Raw genomic sequence first — 19,335 nt, 5'->3', positions numbered from 1 at the left:
TCCAAAATGCTGTCAGGGACTAGAAAGAGAGAGCAGATTTCTCCTGCATTTCCACAAACGTAAGTATGCAGAATCTGGTAATGAGTCTTTCACATCACTATGGAGGAGTTTTGGTTATGTATATTTTGCAGAATTGATTGAATTCAGCCACATTGGAGGTTTTTCAAGTTCATCCCAAATACACTTGATGTGATTCAGTCTGATTTAGACTTTGACTTGGAAACTCCAAAACCTTGATTTTATTTATTTGAGTCATTCAGAGTTGGACTTGCTGGTCTCTCTGCGTAACCTGAGTGCTCTTGAGTTTCTGGACATAAAATGGTGTTTGAACATCCTCCTTCAGGATTTCTGAGAGCAGAATTCATGTTTTCCTGAAGCAGCAGAGCAGCCCAGACCATCACATCACATCTCACTGCTGCTGTGATGTTCTGTTTATGAAATGCTGTTAGTTTGATGTCTGATGTAGCGGGAGTCAAACCTTCCATAGAGTTCAGCTTTTGTCTCTTCAATCCAAAGAAAGTTTTCCACAAGGATCATCCAGATGTTTGTGGCAGATGTGAGATGAGTGTTTGTGTTGTTTTTGCTGAGCAGTGGTGTTCTCCTTTTCTCCACTTAAAGATAAATACTAATTTCAATATTGGCTTTTTAGCAGAATTTCTGGGTCAACCTCATTTCACTATAATTTCCCAGTCAACCAGATCACAGACTTCAATTGTGGACAGATGGGATGTAATAGAACAGTCTAACTGATAATATCTAAAAGTTCACAGTCAATTATAAATCCATCACTTTTCAATGTCTTTGATGCCACCTGGTGAACTCTAAGTTTTTATTCAATTCAATTTTATTTATACAGCACCAAATCACAGCAACAGTCGCCTTAAGGCCCTTTATATCGTACAGTAGATCGTACAATAATAGATACATTTCGGATTTCGACGGAACAGATCAATAGCAATAGCATTAATGAATACTATTGAAGACATTTCATCAGCAACACATTATAATAAATATACTATAGGGATATTCATTGATTTAAAAAAAGCTTTTGACACACTGCAACACTCCATCTTAATTTCCAAGTTAAGTACTTATGGTGTGAGAGGAATAGTGTTGAACTGGTTAAGCAGCTATTTAGATAATAGGTTTCAGTATGTGCAGTGTTTAGGCTTCATCTGAAAGAATGAAAATAGAATGTGGGGTCCCTCAAGGTTATGTTTTAGGACCAAAACTTTTTAATTTATATATAAACAACACTTGTGTTGTTTCAAAAATGTTACATTTCGTTTTGTTTGCAGGCGATACAAGTCTTTATTGTTCTGGAGAAAACTTGAAAGAATTGGTAAAATTATGGTTATTGAAATGAATGAGTTAACTTAAATTAAAAAAATAATTGAATTAAAAAATGGTTTTAAGTAAATGAGTTATCGCTGAATTTGGAAAAAAACAAAGTTTATGATATTCAGAAACCGTCTAAAGGAGGAAGAGATAGTATCATCTATAGAGGGAGAATTAATTGAAAGAGTGACACAATTCCATTTTCTGGGTGTAATAGTGGATGACAAGTTAACATCGAAATCTCATATTGAACATGTTGGAAAAAAAATGGCTAAAAGTATTTATATCCTGGGTAATGTTAGATATAAATTAGATTACAAGGCAATGCAAATATTATATTTTTCATTATTTCTACCTTACCTGAGGGAATACATATGTGACTAATATGAAACCATTATACTTATTACAGCTCCTTTTCATGCTTGGAAACAGTGTAACTTCAATTAAAAGGAAGGTTGTGTGTAGGAAGTGAATTGCTGATGTACCATGTGTGAAAAAAAAAATATATATATTTATATATATAAAATTCCCCACTCGCCCCTGTGGGCGGTCAATCCTTCAAGCTCGGGTCCTCTACCAGAGGCCTGGGAGCTTGAGAGTCCTGCGCAGTATCTTAGGACTGCGCTTTTCTGGACAGAGATCTCCGATGTTGTTCCCGGGATCTGCTGGAGCCACTCGCCTAGCTTGGGAGTCACCGCACCTAGTGCTCCGATTACCACGGGGACCACCGTTACCTTCACCCTCCACATCTTCTCGAGCTCTTCTCTGAGCCCTTGGTATTTCTCCAGCTTCTTATGTTCCTTCTTCCTGATGTTGCTGTCATTCAGAACTGCTACATAGATCACTACAGCTGTCTTCTCATGTTTGTCTACCACCACTATGGTTAGCCAACACCATTTTCACACCAAGCTGCTTGCCTATTGTAGATTCACTCTTCCCAGTCTGGTGCAGGTCTACAATACTTTTCCTGGTGTCCTTCGAAAGCTCTTTGGTCTTGGCCATGGCGGAGTTTGGAGTCTGACTGTTTGAGGCTGTGGACAGGTGTCTTTTATACAGATGATGAGTTCAAACAGGTGCCATTCATACAGGTAACGAGTGGGGGACAGAAAAGCTTCTTACAGAAGACGTTACAGGTCTGTGAGAGCCAGAGATTTTCCTTGTTTGAGGTGACCAAATACTTATTTTCCACCCTAATTTACGAATAAATTCTTTACAAATCCTACCATGTGGATTCATGGATTTTTTTTCACATTCTGTCTCTCACAGTTGAAGTGTACCTCTGGTGCAAATTACTGACCTCTGTCATCATTTTAGGTGGGGGAACTTGCACAATCGGTGGCTGACTAAATACTTTTTTGCCCCACTGTAAGTTTACTGCATGGTATGTATATGCATGGTAGAATACTGCATGTAATCATTTGTGTTTAGAAGTATGTAGTTGGTGGCATATTGAAAGAATGTCTCATCCTAGGGGGTCTGTAACACTCCAAGGTGTTCTAGCGTTCACCCCCACATCCTGGGAGCATGGGAAGAGGTCGTACCTTGTTTTATTGTTTTACGGTAGGATTATTATTATTTTTTTATTTAGCCTTTATTTAACCAGGAATGTCCCGTTGAGATCAAAAACCTCTTTTTCAAGGGAGTCCTGGCCAAGAGGCAGCACATTTCCAAACAAATACATACAAACAAACAAAGTTAAAAAATTACACAAAACAATTACACATTATTGAGGCAGCCTGTAGGCCTTTGAGTTTAGTTTTAAAAACATTTAAAGACAGCAGTTCAGTCAGTTTCCAGTCTTTCTGTAGCAGGTTCCACGAAAAAGGCGCAGAGTGGACAAAGGCTTTCTTACCCAGCTCTGTGCGGACAAGGGGAACAGACAACAGCAGCTGATCATTTGAACGCAAGGAGTAAGAACCACTATTTGTCCTTGTGACCAAAGTACAAATATAAGGAGGCAGCAATTCAAGCATAGCTTTGTAAATAAAAGTGTACATATGCCCCTGTCTTCTAATGGCCAAAGAAAGCCATTTTACTCTTAAGTACAAGTCACAGTGATGGGTCAGATATCTACAGTTAGTAATAAACCTCAAGGAAGCATGATACATCGTGTCCAACATTAGAAGACATGAAGAAGAAGCGTTCATATACAGAATGTCACCATAATCTAACACAGATATAAAGGTTGCAGTGACAAGACGTTTTTTTACTGCAAAAGAAAAACATTGTTTATTACGGAAGAAAAAACGAAGTTTAAGTTTCAGTTTCTTTACAAGTCTCTCTATATGTGGTTTATAGGTGAAGGAGTCATCAATCCAGACACCAAGGTATTTATATTCATGAACTCTCTATGACATTTCCTTCAAGGGTGGACACCACTGGAATAGTCTCTGGGACCTTCTTTGACTTAGAAAACAACATTAACTTAGTCTTGTCAGCATTGAGAACTAATTTTAGCTTAATAAGTGAATGCTGGAAAGCAACAAAGGCTTTCTGTAGGGTTTCAATGGCCTGAGCAAGAGATGATCCATAACAGTAAATAACTGTGTCGTCAGCATAAAAATGCAAATTTGTGTCTGAGACATTTTGACCCAAGTCATTGATATATAAAAGGAACAGAAGGGGACCCAAAACTGAGCCCTGTGCCACCCCCTTGTGGACAGCAACAAATTTAGAACAAAGACCTTCAAGTTTAATGCACTGGGTTCTATTATTCAGATAATTTGAGAACCACACTATTGCATGTTCTGACAATCCAAGGCTGAGCAGTCTGTTTTTTAGGACAGCATGATCAACAGTGTCAAAAGCTTTTGAGAGGTCAATAAAGAGTGACGCACAGTACAATTTCTTATCAAGTGCCACTATAATATCATTTATCACTTTCATAGTGGCAGTATTAGTACTGTGTTTTTTCCTGAAGCCTGACTGAAATTTGGAGACAATATCATTAGAGTACAAAAACTCTTTCAGCTGGTCACAAACTAGAGATTCCAGGATTTTGGATAAAACACACAAATTTGATATTGGCCTATAATTAGTCAACACTGATGGATCACCTCCTTTCAATAAAGGCAAAACGAAAGCTGATTTCCAAACCGATGGAATTTCTTTGGTTTTAATTGAAAAATTAAATAGAATTGAGAGTGGTTCTGCAATAAAATCCGCTGCCAGCTTCAAAAAATAAGGTTCCATCAAGTCTGGACCAGGAGGTTTTCTGTGATCCAAAGCCTTTAAAGCTTTATGCACTTCATAAACACTAAAAGGTACAAAGTTAAAACGGTCTCCAGAAAACATAGAGAATTCTGGGCAAGAATTTGTTAAAAAAGTTTCTGCAGAATCAAACAAGGAACCCACTGATAAAAAGTGCTCATTAAAGCAAGTCAAAATTTCAGTTTTATCATTAATTGAGACTGAATCTTTTACAACAAATTTAGGAAAGGTTTGAGTCATTTTATTAGCAGAAAAAGACTTGATTACTTTCCAAAATTTCTGTGGATCATTGAGGTTCTCAGTGGTGACAGACAAAAAATATTCAGATTTGGCCTCTTTAATAAGAAAGTGCATTTATTTCTAAGCTGTTTGAAAACAGACCAATCAGTGGAAGTATCTGTTTGTCTTGCCTTGTCCCATGCTCTATTACGCTCGTGTATGCTATCTGCGAGTGTCTGCGAAAACCAAGGATTTTCTCGACCTTTAATTCTAACTTTCCGTAGAGGGGCATGTTTATTAACAATTCCCATAAAACTTTCCTTAAAATATGTCCAAGCTAGCTCTACATCTGGTAATAGTCCGATTTTTTCCCAATTAATTAATGACAGATCATGATGAAAAGCCTGTTCATTAAATTGTTTAAGATTCCTTTTGCACACTATGCGTGGCTTACATTTTGGAATTTTAGCATGTCTGCAAACAGCAACAACACAGTGATCACTTAGGTCATTACAGAAGACACCAAGCGAAGAGAATTTATGAGGTACATTTGTTAAAACCAAATCAATTAATGTGGACTTTTCAGGGCATTTAAGATTTGGCCTGGTAGGAAGATAGACTAGCTGGGTAAGATTAATTGAATCGCAAAATTCTTTAAATTCACCAGAAGTTGCATTTAACCAGTCCCAGTTCAAATCTCCAGCCATTAGTAGTTCTGTGTAATTTAATTTAGCCAAAAGGTGCTTTAATGAAGATAATGCCTCTTTTGAAGCAGATGGGGGCCTGTAACACCCAGCAATGGTTATCGAAAGAGTATTAGCAATATCTACATTCAAGGCCAAAAACTCCATTTGTTTGCATATCGATTGGGACAGAACAATCGAAGCATTAAATCTTGATTTGACATAAATAGCTACACCGCCACCTTTTTTTGGCCTATCAGTGCGATATACATTGTACCCATATATATTAATGTCTTCATTAGTAATAGATTTAGTTAACCAAGTTTCAGAAATTATAACAACATCTGCATCTGTAGATTTAACCCAAATTTTGACCATGTCCATCTTCGGTAGTAGGCTGCGCACATTAAGATGAATATATTTGACACCAGACATTGTTTTAAAATCAGAAGGAGTCTGGGAATATTGCAGTTCAGGGCCAGGATTTGGTTGCACATTTCCTGACAAAAGTAAAAGCAAGACAATCAACAACCTCTGTTTCACCTTTGATTTGGGTTCAATGCTTTGATATGTTGAACCCAAGCTGAAACCTCCATTAAATGGGCAAATAAAATAAGTATGCAAAGCCAGAATAGACTGAAGTTTAAGTAAGTCTCTGGGCAAAATATGCATAAAACTAATGTCATGATCCAACTGAGTTGGTAACTGCTCTGATTTTCAAATTCAATTCAAATTCAAATTTTATTTGTCACGTACACAGTCATACACAGTACGATATGTAGTGAAATGCTTGGACAACTGCTCGTGACCTAAAGAAAACAAAAAAGGAAAAGGCTATGAATAAGATAGGAAATAAATATGAAAAATTAAAAAGGGTAAATTTAACTAAGAAGGAATAAAATATAAATTAAGGTTAAAAATGAAATAACTGTACAACACAAATTAGAATGAAGGGTAAATTTAACTGGGAGAATAAGATAAAATATATAAATTAAAGTTGAAAATGTAATAACTGTACAACAAAATACACAATATAGAACTATATAAGAATGTATGAAGAAATATAAATAAATATATACACAATAACAGCAGCATATACACAATAACAGCAGCATATACACAATAACAGCAGCATATACACAATAACAGCAGCGTGATTTAAGTAATGAAGTGAAAACAATGTCCAGAAAGTCCAGTGTGTGTGTAAGAACTGTATGTGTGTGTCAGTACTGTGTGGTGGAGTGATTGTGATTGAGAGACCGTATCGCCTGCGGGAAGAAGCTCCTCCTCAGTCTCTCTGTGTTGGTCTTCAGGGAGCGGAATCGCTTTCCTGACCTCAGCAGAGAGAACAGTCTGTTGTTGGGATGGCTGAGGTCCTTCACGATCTTCCTGGCCTTGGTCCAGCACCGCCTGCTGTAGATTGAGTGCAGGTCAGGGAGCTCGGAGCGGATGGTGTGCTCAGCTGACCGCACAACCCTCTGTAGAGCTCGTCTGTCCTGCATGGTGCTGTTCCCGAACCAGGTTAAGATGTTTCCCGTCAGGATGCTCTCTATGGTGCACGAGTAAAAGTTCCTGAGCACCTTGGAGGGCAGTTGGAAGTCTCTCAAGCGTCTGAGGTGGTAGAGACGCTGCCGGGCCTTTTTCACCACGGTGTTGATGTGACAGGACCATGACAGGTCCTGCGTGATGTGAACTCCGAGGTATTTGAAGCTGTCCACTCTCTCCACTGGGCACTCGTTGATGACGGGGGTCTGGTAGTTCCTCTCCTGCTTAGTGCTGAAGTCCACTATCAGCTCCTTTGTCTTACTGACGTTTAGAAGGAGGTTGTTCCTCTGGCACCAGTTCTCCAGATTCCTAATCTCCTTCAGGTAGGCCGTCTCGTTGTTATCAGAGATCAGGCCCACCACGACGGTGTCGTCAGCAAACTTGATGATGGTGGTGGAGCTGGTAGTGGCCACACAGTCATATGTGTACAAAGAGTACAGCAGGGGGCTCAGAACACACCCCTGGGGGGCTCCAGTGCTGAGAGTGGTGGAGGCTGAGACATGTCCGCCCATCCTTACTGCCTGTGGTCTGCCAGTTAGGAAGTTGGAGATCCACTGACACATAGATGAGCTGAGTCCCAGATGCTCCAGCTTGGTGGTGGGTGTGGAGGGAATTATGGTGTTAAATGCAGAGCTGTAGTCTATGAAGAGCATTTTAACATAATTCCCCCTTCTAGTGTCCAAGTGAGTGAGTGATGTGTGGAGGAGATGAGAGATGGCATCGTCTGTGGAACGATTTGGACGGTAAGCGAACTGTAGTGGGTCCAGTGTGTCTGGTAGTGAAGAAATGATGAAGTCTCTGACCAGGCGTTCAAAGCACTTCATCACTACTGAGGTGAGGGCTACAGGGCGATAGTCATTGAGAGAAGCAGGGTGGGGTTTCTTCGGGACAGGAACAATGATGGACTCTTTGAAGCATGTGGGGATCACCGACTGAGATAAAGAGATGTTGAATATCTCAGTGAACACAGGAGCTAGCTGGTATGGGCAGTCTCTGAGGATACGACCTGGGATGCCGTCTGGTCCTGCTGCTTTCCTGGTGTTCACTCTCTTGAAGGCTCTCCTTACTTCATGCTCGGAGATGACGAGCACGTTTCCGGTGCTGGCAGTATCTTCCTGTCTGCAGCCGTTAGCGCCGCTAACACTAGCATTGTTGGAGTCCTTAGCTGCAGCCTCGAAGCGAGCATAGAAAGTGTTCAGCTCGTCTGCCAGAGTCACGGCCGCGTTCGTCATACCGGTTGTTGGTGCTTTATAGTCCGTTATTGTCCTTAGTCCCCGCCACAGGCTTCTAGAGTCACTCTGTTGGAGTTGTGACTCTAGTTTCCTCCCGTAGCGCTGCTTCGCCTCTTTCACCGCCCTCCGCACGTTATATGACGCGGCTTTGTACGGGTCCATGTCCCCCGTCGTTAGGGTTGCCAACCATCCCTTAAAAAACGGAATCGTCCCGTATTTCGAAACAAAAGTACACGTCCCGTATTGAGCTAATAAGGGACGCACTTTGTCCCGTAATACAGTGAGAATCAAAAGTAGTCTATAACTTTTAATGGAATTAACGCTTTGTTTGAAAACATAATTCCCAGCCCCTCTCCTGCTTTGTGACCAATGAGCTGACAGCACACTTATGACAATTCGAGTATGACAATTCAGATTACCGCTCATCTCATTGGTCGAGGAAAGGTCGCTTGCGGAGAAAATACCGGAAGACAACAGATGACCACAACAAGAAGCATGGCCAACAGGGGAACAAACGCCGACACTGCGGTGCAAGTCTCGGATGACAGTACACCTAAAGCTGGGCAGACACTGTGCGATTTTTTCAGTCACGTTATTCAGCTCCTGCTCAAACTGCACGATTGACTCGCAGGGGTTAGAAGTTGGTAGGTCACGATGCAGGGTCTCACACTATACCGCCCGATGCTCTGATGCGACCTGAGTGCTCACACTGTGCCTCCATAACATGAAGGTTATAACAGAAAATCTGTCGCTCGCTCTCTCTGTCTTTCACTCACACAGACACACCACCACCATCAACTTTGCTAAATTGCTAATGAAAAACATGATCAGGCAGCTGTGATTGAGCAGCAGAGTAAATCCAACTATTTTCACGGTTGTTGTGGTCGTGATAATTTTGTGATGCCACATCAAAAAGGCTCGGATGAGCTTTCCAAAGTTCTACAAGTTGTGCCTCCATCGCTTGTGTCCAGATCACACGCTGCACAGCTGTGCTGCTCCGTCTTTTTCACCGACGTTTACGTGTTTGCACGTGAGCAGTGTGAGCGGCTGTGGTGACACCCTCACGAGCGATTGATGATCGGGAGCTGGTCGTGAGGTGTTAATCACTTCTCGTTACCCCACGTATACTACACGACACACGATGAAGGCCAAAATCGGTCCGATCACTCAAAAATCGGCTCAAAATGGGCCTAAAACCGCACAGTGTGAGCCCAGCATTAGAGCAGCAATGTTTGTTCCCCTCAGAGAAAGGGAAGAATGGGAAAAGGAAAACACCTGGCTGGAAAACGTTAATATGGGCATGTGCAGTGAATATCAGCGCTATGTGGCCAGAAGTGTGATAATATAATTTATTTTGTGTAATAAACAACTGCAAGGATAGATGATTACAACAAATAGATGACTAATACATAAAAGTAATACATAGATGAATAATGATGATGAGTTAAGATGCGTAATCATGGGAACAAGTGGGTTTTCAAACGGGAGCAGCTGATTAGCATTAGAAAAGCTGAAATAATACCTCAGCTGAAGCCAATTGTACTAAATGCACTAAATGTGCACAGTTACAAGGATATTTTTGTTCTATTGTTTTCTATTATTTTAAGTTAAGCAGGACAGAGTTCTTTTAAAGAAAGATTTACTTATATTCTCAAAAGTTAAGCATGACAGGCTTCTGTTTAAGAAATAGACCTGTTTTACTGTGTTAATGTTGTCATTTTGAGCTAAAAATAAATGGCTAAATGATCATTTGTTTCACATGTGTTCATATCACAAAGAATATGCATCTACTTAAATCAACTTCAAGTCAAATGGTTAAAAAAATAATTTCACACACAAAAAAAGAGCTAGAAAATTCACCACACTGGGAAGGGTGAAGACAACTGGGTCGCCCGGCCCTGGCCACGAGGTGTCCCTTATTTATTTTTCAGGGAGTTGGCAACCCTACCCGTCGTGAGTCCCGTGTTGTAGGCAGCGGTGCGGGATCTCAGAGCGTCGCGGATGGTTTTATCCACCCACGGCTTCTGGTTGGGAAACGTTGTGATAGTCTTTGTCTCCACGGTATTTTTGCAACATTATAGAGCATGTGTCTTTTTCAGAATTCTCTTGCAGATAAAGATCATTTTCAGAGGTTCCCCTGCTATGTGTCCATAAGCAATTGCTTATCCGAGGGTCCAAAAAGGCCAAGAGGCATATAAGAATAGTAAATACTGCCATCATCCACAATTTTAGTACTTAACAGAAGTGAACAGTACAGACCTTTGGGTGAAGCAAACCAGTTAGCTCCAGGAAAATGGCACAGGGCCAGACCTTAGCTAGTTAACTCCAGAAGGATAGCGCTGGGCCAGGCCTAAGCCGGTTAACTCCTGGAGGACAGTGCAGGGCCAGATCTTAGCCAGTTTGCTCCTGTGGGAAGATGCTGGACCGGGCCTAAGCCAATTAGCTCGCTGAAGGACGGTGGAGGGCCAGGCCTAAGCCAGTTAACTCATGGGAGATGGTACAAGGCCGGACCTAAGCCAGTTAGCTCCACAAAGATAATGCGAGGCCGGTCCTAAGCCTGTTAGCTCCACAAGGATGGCACAGGGCCAGGCCTAAGCCTAAGCCAATTGACTCCTGGAGAACGGTGCAGGGCCAGACCCTAGCCAGTTAGCTCCTGGAAGACGGAATAGAGCCGGGTCTAGGCCAAATAACTCCAGGAGGACGATACAGGGCCAGGCTAGGCCTGTTAGCTCCAGGAAGATGCATCCATCAACTTCCAAAGCATCTACCAACCACACATTTTTCCAAACAATCCATGCAATATTAACTGTCAGGTTAAGAAATACGTTAAAAAAATAGTTAAGAGATACGTTAAGAAATGCATTAAAAAATACGAAAAAATCTTTTAAAAACAACTAATTACAGACGGACGGACGTAACGAACAAAGAGCATGCTGCCATCTTGGATGCACCGCAGTGTTATTAACCTAGCTATGTCAGTTTTAGTCTAAGTGCTTTTTTACACATAGATGAACTGTTGGATTTTCCAGACCAGCAGGTTAAGGGAAGTCGTTTATGGGGCCACACTCTGACCCCCCCCCCCCCCCCCCCCCCACACACACACACACACACACACACACACACACACACACACACACACACACTGAAGTATAAATAAAGACCGGGGCAGTTTCTCAGTGCGAGTCTCAGTTCTGGAGGCTGCCCTTGCTAGCAAGAAGTTCTGTGTGTTTCTCTTCTCTGAGTCTTTACTGAAGAAGTGTTTTAGAGTATATTTCTTAACAGTTGCAGTGAGTATTGAGTGCAGGCTTAACACTGACAGCTCAAAAGGCTCAAATGTTTCCTACTCTGAATATTTTTATTGGTAATTTGGGTTTAAATGAATTAGGGTCCTCTGCAGAGAAGCAGCAGTGTCATTTATGGATTCAGGTGGTGATACAGATGAGCAGAGGTAATCATGAGCCTATAAGAAACACAATATGCAGTGTTCTTAACAGGTATCTGCCACCACCTCGTCAAAGATAACCTGAGTAATAAAAATGTTTTTAAAAGATGTTAATTTTATTTAGGGAAAATGTTATCCAAACCTACCTGTGTGCAAAAGTCTGTCCCTTGTGTCAACCTTGGCATCGAGAACTGCAAATCAAAGATGTGTGGATTTTCGTCTTATTTTCTTTGAAGGATGATTTGAATTCCGACACATTGGAGTTTTTTTTAGCACGAATGGCGGTTTAAGGTCAGGATGAAGCATCTCAGGCTTAAAGTCTACACTAGGCCACTGGTTTTTCTGAGCCATTCAGAGGTGGACTTGCTGCTGTGTTTCAGATCATTGTCCTGCTGCCTGAGTGCTTTGACCTTCAGACCATGACCTGATGGTCAGACATCATCCTTGTGGATTTTCTGGTGCAGAGCAGAATTCACAGCTCCATCAGTGACAGCGAGTCGCCCTCGACCAACCGGAGAGCGCAAAGTTGAAGTCTGAGTCACCCACGAGGAACACAGATGTGTTTAAACAGTCAGTCTGGTGGACTTAAAGGTGTGGTTTGTAGTTATGGGAGATTATGGAGCTACCCTGCTGACAGATGAACAAAGATTGTCTCCACACAGTGGACATAAAGGAGCTGTTATCATTATTCATGATGGACTCATGCCTTCGCAGGTTTCTGTCAAAAGTCTGTTTGGGTTGAGTGCTCCGTTTATTTTTCTGCAACAAGGTCAAACACAGAAGAGTGTCAAAGGGCACACTCTGAAACTGTGTCAGAGCAGCAGAGAGTGGGTGGGTGGGTGGGAGTGGGCAGATTGTAGTGACTAAACTCTTTTAGGTACTGCAGCTGATTATCTGACAGGAAGAAGGAGATGAGGCCTGAGCTCTACAACCTCAATAATAGATGACAACCTGGTGATGAGTGATGGTGGAGGGCAGGCTTGCTGCTCCATCACTACACAGAAAAACTCTTTGACATGTTTATTAAGATTACCTCAGAGTTTTTTAAAATTATGTTTTTATAATTGGGCATAATATCATAGCCATTTCTTATGGGAGTGGCTACATGCTTATCTAAACTCTCATTCCCACCTTGACTCTTGGTCTTCTTCACCTTCTTCTCTTTGGAGCTTAGATGTCTGTGACCAAAAAAAAAATAAAAAATAGAGATTAAGAATAACCCAATTATTTATAATACAATAGGATTAATAGATAATAATAATAGACTCTCAGTAGCAGCACACTGAGCGCTATTTATAAATGGGAGAGAGATCTTAATATTCATTATACTGAAGAGCAGTGGAAAGGAGCCATTAACATAGCTCGATCCAATTTTACTTGCAACCGCTTGCAAGAAACTGTCAGTGTTTGAAATGGACTCAGGCGCAGATCAGAAATCCTTGGCAAAATAGAGTGCGTTTATTTACAGTTAAACACAAGGTGGGAATATATATAGTGTGGCAGGGAGAGGGATCCGGTGCTCCGGGGGAAACAGGGATTAATGTTATACAATCTCCTCTCCTCGGCAGATTCCAAAAACACACAGGCTCGCTCGGGTCCAGGGCAGATCTATACACACATACAGAAAGTTGTCCAGGTTAGAAACGATCTCTAACTCACAGATTCAAATTCACCAGATTCAGAGAGACTGACACTGATGGCTCAACAATCCAGTGAAGAAAGACACAGGTCCACCATTAAAAATAGTGCTCCAATCAGCTGGGATCGGCTGCAGGTGTGACGGTGAGCACAGGTGCATGAGCCTGTAATGAGCCCCGGCAGAGGAGAGAGAGAGAGCAAAAAAACCAAACAAAACATGTTGCCTATCACAGAGTCAGCCAGTAAGGCACGGGGACCATGACAGAAACCCAATACAAAATCCTACACTGCCTATACATCGCCTAATGTTTTACATAAGATCACACCTCATGTTTGGCTCCAAAGGGACCCCGGATATTTTCTTCTTGGCCTACCCTCAAAAGAATTAACATTAAATTACTTGCAGCACAAACTATGTGATAAACTATTGCTGTTAGCTAGGAAATGTATTCCCATTAACTGGGTTAAGGATAACTTTATGTGACTTTATGGTACAGGGAATTATTTAAAGTTATTCCTCATGAAAGAACTGCTGCTGTCTTAGGAGGAAATGAGGATCTGCTTCTCCATGTTTGGTCCCCTTTGCTTTTTATTTGCCAAATGATCTGTCCCAACTGTTAAGGGGAGGTTGTTGCTTTTAAGATGTCGGATAAATAGGAAGTGAACGTAAAGGACAACAGTTCACTCTTGTAGTTTTTTTTTTTTGTAAATCTGTGGGTAAATGGATGACAATATATTTTTCTTTTTTTCTTCTTTTATTGTTTCTTTTTTGTTTGTTTGTTTGTTTGTTTGTTTGTTTGTTTGTTTGTTTCTTCTTTCTGATTTTTTCTTTTTTTCCCCATATGCGCTTTCGCAAAGGTATGTAATGACTTTAATGTATGTGATTTCCTTTGGGGTTTTTTCTCTTGTTTGTCTGCTTTGTTATGTTTTTATGCTTTTCCTGATGATGAATAAAAACTGTTAAAAGGGGGGAAAAAGGATTACGTCGGCATCAGAGTGATCCAGTGATAGTTATCAGTACAGACAGCGTTATGTTTATATCCTCAAAAATCAACAGACTCATATTCATGTTTGTGTCACAGAGTGGTGACCTGTCCATGTGTACCTCTGCTGTCAGAGCCCTCCCCTGCTCTCACACCAACAAACAAACAAGGAAGTCATATTTAGATATTAGAAGGTAACTTCCTCGTTCTGCTTGTTGGACAGTCCACTGTTTGAAGTTTCTGTCCTTTTTCCAGAGCTTAATGTAAACAAGTCCTTTCATAACTCATATCTACACTGTGTCTTTGTGTCAGTGGGGAAGTCTGTATCTTAAAATTCAAATACTGAGTACAAAGAGAGAGTGTGTTAGTACAGATGGTTATTTACTGCACAGCTGTCTGCATGAACACCAGAGAAGAACCAGATGTAAGTTTCAAACCTGCAGGCTCATTTCATGTCTGTGTACAGAGGTGCTGTGTGGACCACATTTGAAACATTGCTTTTTCTTCATGGACAATTTTAAATAGATGATCATTAATTAATAGTAATCATAAATTTATTATAGCAGTGTATGATAAGCTAGATATCTATGTTTAATATAAAGTGCTGACATGCGTGTCATGGTCTGAGTGAAGAGCTGGAAATTTCCATCAGTGCCTGAGCATCCTTGGATCTGCCCATGGGCAGGACTACCTCAGCTTCACGCATCTGGAGCTAATTGGGGCAATCAGGCCCAATGGCGTGTCCAGCGGGGTGGCCTGGGGGGGGCACAGGCCACCCCCCCAACCAGACTGGCCAGCCCAGGTGCCACCCCAAAGGCAAAACAATACAATTCAATCAAATATCAAATGTCCGATTATGTTTTCACGGTGAAGCTCAGATATCCGAGTGTAAGTGAATGCAGCATCGGCTTCTGCGCTATGCGCATCACGTTAGCAAAGGTAGGAGAGCCAAGCGCGAAAGAACTGCAGGAAACAATTTTTCGGTGAAAGAAAATGAGGACAGAATAAATGTCCCGGTAAGTAATATCAAGTTTGTTGAGTTTAGTAAACTTCGGCGAAATTAGAATCCCAAGGAAAAAATAACACTTAAAGAATTATTGCAGCCGTGGAATATTTCAGACAGTATGCTACTGAGGGCAGCTAACATAAGAGTTATGAGTTATAAGATATAATCTAAGTCGTAACATTGCTGTATGGAGCTGCAGATTTGGTTGCAGGTTAACATAGCTGGACTGGCCATCGGGCATACCGGGCATATCCCCAGTGACTTATTTTTTATTTTTTTTGTAACGGCATGAACAATGAGAGGTGGTGGATTGGCCAGATGCTGGCCGATGTGTAACAATAACTCAGTTGTTTGGTGGTGGCTATGACGGGGCTTCCACAGAGGCAGCAGGTGGATGAGGGAAGGGGAGGCAGGAGGAGAGACCCGAGGCAGCCACCAGTCCGAGTGTCAGGTGAACTGAACTTCAGGTAAGAAGTTATGACCTGCAGTCTATCTGGGTCAGATATGAACCAAGTTTAGGTGGAGTTTATTTTCATGTTGCTGACTTTTTACCGTCAGTTGCAATAACTCGTACTGCCCGAGCTAGCATGACGGAGTTTCTGTACAGCTGTTCAGTTGCTATGATGTTACTGATAGTGAACTTTATTTTATTCATAAGGTTAGTAGAGTTGCCAACGGCTCCTTAAAAAAATGGAATGGTCCCTCAATCAGAGAAAATATTACACGTTTCGTATTGAGCTGAGAAGAGACGCAGTTTGTCCCGAACTTTAGCTAGAATGGAAAAAAGACACAAAGCTGGATTTATTCTGTCTTTATGCTGCACAGCTGCCTTCTCTCATCCTGCCTCTCCTGTTTCTACTTCAATCATGAAACTGATCAATGATCAGCTGATCGACTCTCTTGTTTATTTATCGCCCACTTTGTGCCAGAAAGAGGAAACCAGCGGATGTCGCGCTAAACAACAGCAGCACGTTTAAGCTTGATCAGCTGTTGTTAGAATGTATTTAATATTAATTTCTAGTATCAGCTGATGTTTGCTGGAGCCACAGCTGTAAAGCTGCTGGTCATGATGTCAGTTTAGATATGTGGTGAGAGGGAAACATGAAGATGAAACCAGGAGATGTCCTTACTGAACCATCAGAGCTGTGATGGAGAAACAGGTTTACCTTTTAGCTGACATGAATGAGTTGAAGGGAAGTTATGAACTGTTTCTGAGAGACAAATAACACCAGGATCCTTTTTTATGTAGCTGACAGCTGGTAACTGTGCAGGGGCGGGTCTAGCAAAGTTATGCCAGGGGGCCAGGTAGGGCATTAACAGGGAAAGGTGGGGCACAAAGAAATACTTTTCTTTCTTATTCTCATTTAAAATATCTCGCTTTTATTAAATAATTATCTAAATTTTACAACCAAAGTTTTTATCTGACGTAAAATGTATAGAAATCATACATATACCAAAAAGACTGTACATCACTGTCACAACAGGGTTTGTTTTCAGTCAAAGTCTTTATGGCTTTACTACCTGGTGGGTCGGCCTGTAGTCAAAATGCCCGATTTTCTGTCCCAGTCCAGCCCTGCAGGTTAATACTGGCAGTGTCACCATGCCAGCTGACTGTATTTCATCATCAGCCAGTGTTGTTCTTTATCAATATTACCAAAGTTTACCATAAGGCAGCAGAGAAAGTATTTACTTGCTTTCAGGTTTTATTCAAATGTTAGTCTTTTCAGTTGTTTCTCCACTTTTTTCCTGTTTCAAAATCAAACACCAGTTTGTGAGAAGATTATCTTCTTTTTTTAACAGGCAGATAAAGTTTTGCATTGGAACTGGCTAATTTTTCAATTGTTTGTTACAAATGTTCGTATTTTAATATTCAAAAATGTTTTTGCCCAAAACATATGTGCACTATATGTCAGTAAAAATACTATGCAAATATTGCTGTCCTTGAATGCTGAGTAAACACTGACAAAGCACTGATTGTATCTCTTGTACTTTATCAACGCAGTATCTAAAAACTTTGCACCGTAGTGGTTAAAATCTCATTCTAATAAGAGTTAAAAGCGCATTCGGTTATTAGGTTTATAGGATTATTGAATTATGGTTAATCGTTGGTAGAATTTTTTTTTTAAACATTATCTGCCAATTACATCTGCCACCCTTCTCCAAATCTGTGCCCCTACCTGGCCCCCCCAACAAAAATTTTCTAGACACGCCACTGATCAGGCCAAAGGGGATTTAAGCTCTGCGCTGTCATCTCCTTCCTGCCAGTTTGTTAGCTACCTGATGTTGGTAACCAGCACTCATGTTCATGGTTCTGCTTTCAATTAGATTTACTTACCTTGTTTCTTGTGCTTCAGGTAGTGATGTGTCCTGTGTGTCGAAGCTTCGAATCGTGCGTCGGGTAATCGCGGGGGCGTTTTTCTGAAGCGCATATCGAGGCTTGCGTTGATTACGTATGCAGTGACGTTCGAGGCCTCGCGGGCAGTCCGTACCACGTGACTGATTCGGGAACTGGTTCACCGGTTCGCGCCAGATTCGAAATAAAATGGGCAGCAAAACACAGCTGATTCCCTCATCACATCGTGTTGTGGAATTGGATTACGTACGTGTTACATAGCTACTGGAGTACTGGACACAAATTTCTTTATCCAAACTTGTATAAACTTGCTGTGGTTTTTCTTGCAACCCCTGCTTCATCTGTGCCCTGTGAGAGGATATTTTCAAAAGCAGGAGAAATCCTCTCAAAAAAGAGGAACCGTCTTAAGCCCAGCACTGTGGAAAAGCTGCTATTTTTGAATAAAAACAAATGAAAACTTTACCCTAGTGTCATGAGCACTGTTATAAAGTCACAAGCACATTCACATCACAACTCCCTCCCTTTTTGTTTCCATGTACATTCCTGTGTTAAGCTGCCAATTTATTATACACAAATATTAATTAAATTAATATAATATAAAATTAGTATAATATTAAATATAACTAATATTTAGAGTTCAGTTATTGGTGTCATGAACAATAGTAATTCCTTTATTCATTCAACTTGAAGTGCCACACACTAGTTTGTGTCATTATTGAGATGTACATAAGCATGATTACGCAGTTACACAATCATCCCAAAAACTGTGTACTGATAGTTTCCACTTTCTCTTTTGTATCAGATATACTGAGACAATATTCGGGATAAATAACCATGAAAAACAATTTATTTATTCAGTTTAGAGGTTTACACATCATTATAATCATTGAGCCCGTTTCACTTGAATTGTCCACTTGATGGCGCAGTAGAGCAAATGAATCATCACAATGCTTCGAACCATGAGTCGACCAGTTGGATGGGAAGCTTCAGTTCATCATGAGGCTTCATCTCACCATCACTAGCTTCAGGACTTTTTTTCCAGTGCCGACTGCCACTCCACCACTTGGATCTCGGTTCATATCCACTCACTGGAAAATATCTCCAAACCTCACCTGCCTACCCTCCTGCTCGCTCACCACTTTGGATCCAACGGACCCCAGGTCAGCCGTTTCACCTTTTTCAAACCCTAAAGAATTACATCATCTCCTCCTCAATACTGCACCTCCACCTCCTGCAAGTAAGCTGGAAAGACTGTTATACTCACCCTCTCTGGCAATCCACTTGAACACAGCTCTAACTGTGCTCTCCTCTCTCCCCAGTGTGACCATTACTTACCTGCCCAAGATCCAGTTGGGTTACGTTTGTGCCACTCTGATAGTTTCACGGCCCCGTTTCCACGCCACAGTTTGCCACATCCCGGTGTATTCACCTTTGTCACATATATTGTTCATTCAGCAATAAATTGTGTTAAAACACTCTCTTGCATCTGCTCTGGGTGTCTGAATACTTAATATATTATCATGCTTTTTACAACTACGTGAATGTACTGTTGCTGAGGAAGTAAAATGGACTGGACTGGGAAGCGCTGTCGGTAACCAAAGTGAGAAGGACAACTGGAGTGTCAATGAGGGTCGATTCATCCAATGCGTCCGCCTGGAATAGACACAGTATCAATGGTAAATGGCC

Source organism: Mchenga conophoros, linkage group LG3 (assembly GCF_057382185.1).
Source record: "Mchenga conophoros isolate Kocher_MC1m ecotype Shallow Benthic linkage group LG3, M_conophoros_male_GT1.1, whole genome shotgun sequence".
Taxonomy (NCBI): Eukaryota; Metazoa; Chordata; class Actinopteri; order Cichliformes; family Cichlidae; genus Mchenga; species Mchenga conophoros.
The sequence above is the reverse complement of the archived record's forward strand: the minus strand, read 5'-3'. Positions refer to the sequence as shown.